We start from the raw sequence: 5,146 nt of genomic DNA, 5'->3' as shown, positions 1-5,146 counted from the left end.
TATGTATGTACGTATGGGTGAGCTCCGAAAATTTTCTAATGCATTTTCCAAGTTTTAAAACACCTGTTCACTGCACTGTTGCCAACATAGATTGAGTGCTAACACATACATCAATCTTTAGGATAGATTAACGGCCTAAAAACACTCTGCGGCATATGTGATTCATATAAAACAGCAACAAATTTTAAACTTATCAAATTTTGTTTCCTCAACAAGGCCAGCTAGCTAATACACACCTGTATGTACGTATGGCTGTGTGTATGTATGTTATGCATGGGCATACATATATACTTAGGTGGGCATATGTTTGCGTAGGCGAGTTGACATCTATTTTTAATACAATTTTCTTAAGTGATTTTCTGTGTCGACAAAAGCATACAAAATATGAATCAACTCAACGCATTTACCTAGATTTTCAAAAATTTTCTACGCTTTTGTCTGAAGTTAAAAATATAGGTTTTTTTTCATATTAATATTTGCTCGACGTACACATGTATATACGTGTGTGTTTGTGTATTAAGATATCTAGTTTATACCCAGCCAACCAGCGGAATCTGCAGGGTGGACAATTAGGACTCCTTGTGCGGTACGCTTATGCTCCTAGGGAGGCTCCGAAAAGAGTCACAAAGAAGCATATCCGCCGGAGAAAAGTGCCTTCTCAATAAAATTAAAAGAAAAATATGCTTTTAGGACTCCTTAAATGAGTGATCTCGGATTCTCAGAAAGCTCCCTCAGTTAATCCGCAAAGACTCCGTGCGAACTCGCCTAATCGCCTGTGATTTTGTAAAAAAAGGATCGTTGAATGATCCGCAGATAACTTAGACGGAGTGATTTGGGAGTGCCTCGATAATAGCCCGAAAAGGAGGGTTTACTGTTTTGCAAATACAGATACAAATGGAAAAGAAAAACAAGATAAGAAATAAACACTTTGACTCCCTTATCACTCCATATTCGAAGCGCTCCAGAAACACTCACTCGAGGTGTTACTGTGGGAGTCCATTTTCAGTCCATACTCGGAGCACTCCGAAAACGATCCTTCCAGGTGCTGCTGTGGGAGCCCTTTTTGCTGGGTACACATGCATGTCTTTCGATATGGCCATAGGTGTGTGTATAAAGATTTTTTTAGTTTACTTGTCTGCCATACCTTCTTTGCAAAAATTTGCTACTAAACATATTTTACCTTTCATGTTTCTGCCAACTTACAGCAGCTTGTTGCAATATAACACCTGTTACAGTTGGATATGCGTGTGTAGGTGTATGTTTTCTTTCAAATTTTATTTTTAGGCAGCTAATAAAAGAAACATTGTATCCAAATCGACGTGAGCAGACACTTGTGAACGACAGGTTTAGCAGCTGTGACTTTGCAAATGTTTTTTGTAGATAAGGCAACGAGAAATAAGAGATTGATCGACGGAAACTTATAAATATGTACTAGGCGTATTTTCTATAAATATTTTAATAAAAGTGTAATACAAATATTTTCTCTTATTATTAGTTTTTTAGTTTCACTTTGGAAAAAAGTCTGTAGAATTTCTTAAAAGTAAGTTTAGAAAAAAAGTCTCAATTAGAAACATTGAAATACTTCAACGTCAAAATTGTATCTATCGTTTGTGGCCCTTCACTTAATAATAATTTTTTTCTGCTATTAAATATTATATTTCATCGCTCCGAATTCATGACTTGCCGATAATGGCATGGTCAAGCGAATAGGCCATGAAAAGTGGACTAAAAGTATTGTTAAAAGTATTAGCAGTATGACCACTTAAAATACTCGTATGTATGTACGTACATATATACATATGTACATATGAGTAAGTAAGTAGTTATTAAAGAATTAAAATATAAAGCCCATTGACACTCACATTTGCCATGTCATTTTCCGGTTTGTTTATTTTGCAATTTCTTTCCCATATTTTTTTAACTTTTGAATTTTTGCAAAGCTTCCATCTAATCCTATTAGCTTCAACCCAAGCAGGCACAGCTTACTTCTTTTTCCAACTATTGCCGTTTCATTGCATTATCCTTCTTTTCAAATGTGCAAAAATACATTTCTGTTTTCTTGAATCTCTGTATGTACACACATATTTATCAAGCTCTGATTTTGTGTACAATTTCCCACTTGCCATTTGAAGTCAACACCTTTTTATATGCTTAAAGAATATTGCGTGTTCATTTGCAATATCCTTTCCTTTTTTTTATTTGGTACGCATACAGCCAAGCCAAATTGTGTAAATTTTCTGATATTTGTTTTTGTATCTCATTTTATTTGTTGAAAATCCATATTTTTAATAAGTGTACCATTAAAATTATTTCAAGAAATTTATATTTACTTAATTGTACATATGTACATAGTATTTTGTATACAATATTGTTCAAATAAAAGTTACCACTGCATAGGTTATGCTAATCTGGCTGGCTATGAGCTGCTGCGCATAGACCGTTAGGTCACTAATGTTACACTCTAAAAAGTGTATGTGAAACTACTACTGAAAAGTGTATATTTTTCAACCAGAATCCATGTAAATATACGCACAAGATGTTCCAGATTTGATATCGAACAAGAGATGTTGCAAATATACACATAAATATACACATGAAATGTTTAAAATTGCACAAAATTTTTTAGTAAACATAAATTTTTTACTAATAATAAACACTAAGAGCTCATATTTACATTTTATGAGTAATTTTGTTCTACACGACAAATCTGGTGTGTAAAAGTAAACAGCCAGATTTTATTTTTATTATACGGTGAGTAAATTTGCACACATTAGGAGAGGGTTACCTTGTAAATTTAAACAAAAAAATTTTAGAGCAAATTTTATACATTTTCCCTGCCAGCAATTGGAAGAGAATTTTATCGCCTATCGCCTCGATGTCCCTTCTTCGTCACTATTGAAAGTTATCAAAGCGTTAGTAACTAATTTCACAAAGTAAAAGAATATTTCTGTCGCTTTTCTATCTTCTCAACAGGTGCTTTGACGATTTTTAATCTTTGAACTTCATTCATATTTTTATTTTCTCAATTCTTTTTTGATTTTTCAATTAACGTGCAAGAAATCATATTCCATCGTGAAACTATACCATTATTATTGTTTAAAATTTCACCATAATCATATTCGAATGACAAATAATAAATTTAAGTTTTATTTTAAACAGATGCATTATTTTATTGCATTTTGACTGTGAAGTTTTGGAACTGCTTTTTAAAATGTTTATATGGTTGGAATTACATAAAATATTGGTGCGTTTGAGTTAGTAATCTAAGCCAAAGGCAGGATGAAAATAGAGTAACTCTGCGGCTGGGGTTGTAAGCTTAAGAAAATTTTCTGATTTATTATAAAGTTTGCTTTAATTTTGAAAATCTGATTTACATGGTTTTTGTTATAAAATATGCTCTCTATACTAATATATATTTTGAAAGCCGTTTTTTGCTGATCGCAAAGCTCGAGAACGGCTGAATCGATTTTTTCGCAGTTTCGGACACCTACTACAAACTTTCCAGAAAAAAAAAATCTCAAATAAAAAGGGGGTTCGTGGCACCTGCCACAAAAATCGATTTTTTCATATTGCATGTCTCTGGAAGTGTTCGTGGTAGACTGGAGCTTGGTATTTTCTATACCAAGGTTATTTGAAAAGCGGGCGCGGATAGCTATCGAATGTGAAAATGGTTACTTTTCAGGAAAGCAAAAAAAATGTTGGAAAAAAATTTTTCCTAATTAGGAAATAGTGTGGGGTTCGATACTTTAAGAAGACTACTAGAAACATTCGACGCTTTGCCAACTTACGTATCATTCAAAACGCATGCGCAAATTATCGAAAATGAAAAAAAGCATTTACGCACATTCGATAGTTTGACATGGCAGTGACGATATGACCTCCCATAGTTTGAGAAGTATCCTCAAATCAGAAACTTTCAGAGCACTCATTCAATCTTTTTCATCTAGAAGACATAATTTTATAATAAACTGAACGCTAGAATTTAACAAATAATACTTCTGGGCAATAAAAGGGTTTCCATTAAGATCATATTTTTCAAAGCTTATATTCGGCAAATATGCAGTGGAAGCTTTTATCTGATCATTCACCCGAATTAATACGCAGGAAACTGCTGATGTGCAAAGAAATATGTTAAAAAATGTATATTTGTACGCATATCCATATATACCCAGTGGGAAATGTAGTAATGCAATTCATGCGTGATAAATAATATAATTTATTTCTTATGAGTTCTAGGTTCTTTCGCTGTTTACTATGTAAGCAGCATTCTAATGTATCCAGAAAGTCCCAAAAAATTCATATTAGATCACATTCATTCCTCGATACTAGGTAATGCCAAATTAAATTCCCCACTTTTCCTGGGACATCGCCGTGGGGAAGAAAATGCATTTTCGGATGTGAAAAGCGCTGTTTTACTGATTAGTTTTTCGATTACCATACATTACATTTTTCCACTGGGTAACTACGTACGTATATGTGCGTATTCATATGATTACTAGATTGAGAAAATCTCTTGACTTTTGAAAGTTTAACTTTCTTGGGATTTTCCTCAGTTTATTTATCTTTTCAGTCTTTTGTTGTACTTTTGTGCATACAAGCGTATGTAGGCTTATACACTCACACATACATATTTGTGGGTTGTTACTATTTTAAGAGAATTTGATGATAAAACGTATGCACAAATGCGTAAAATTATATTATGTATCTGCTTCAGTATGGACAATCAAAAATTATTTCAATTCCTGACTCAAAGAGGTCTTTCACACATCCAGGCGAATCTTTTCACAACTTTACTTAACACATAATTTATTCCAAAACTCGAAGATCCAAGTTGAAAGCTAAAAAGTTTGCAACAAACCTCCCTTAAATCGGTTGATGTACAAACAATAATGTAAAAGTGGTTCTTCACCGAAACCTATTAAGAGCTCTACCGTTCCTTTCGGCATGCTCACGCAGAGTAAAATCACCATACAGAAAGCCATGATGATTTAGTGAGTGTTTTCCTTGCGCATTTCAAGTAGAGCCCCAAACACCAGAAATGCTTTCAGACTAAACTAAATTTTGATGAAAATTTCTTAAATTTTTCAGAGTTTTGATAAAATTTCAAAATTAGATTTATTTATACGGTTATGGTTATATATGTTTT

This window comes from Rhagoletis pomonella, unplaced genomic scaffold, assembly GCF_013731165.1.
Source record: "Rhagoletis pomonella isolate Grant_MI unplaced genomic scaffold, Rhpom_1.0 Rhpom_scaffold_00012, whole genome shotgun sequence".
In the NCBI taxonomy this organism is placed as follows: domain Eukaryota; kingdom Metazoa; phylum Arthropoda; class Insecta; order Diptera; family Tephritidae; genus Rhagoletis; species Rhagoletis pomonella.
The sequence above is the reverse complement of the archived record's forward strand: the minus strand, read 5'-3'. Positions refer to the sequence as shown.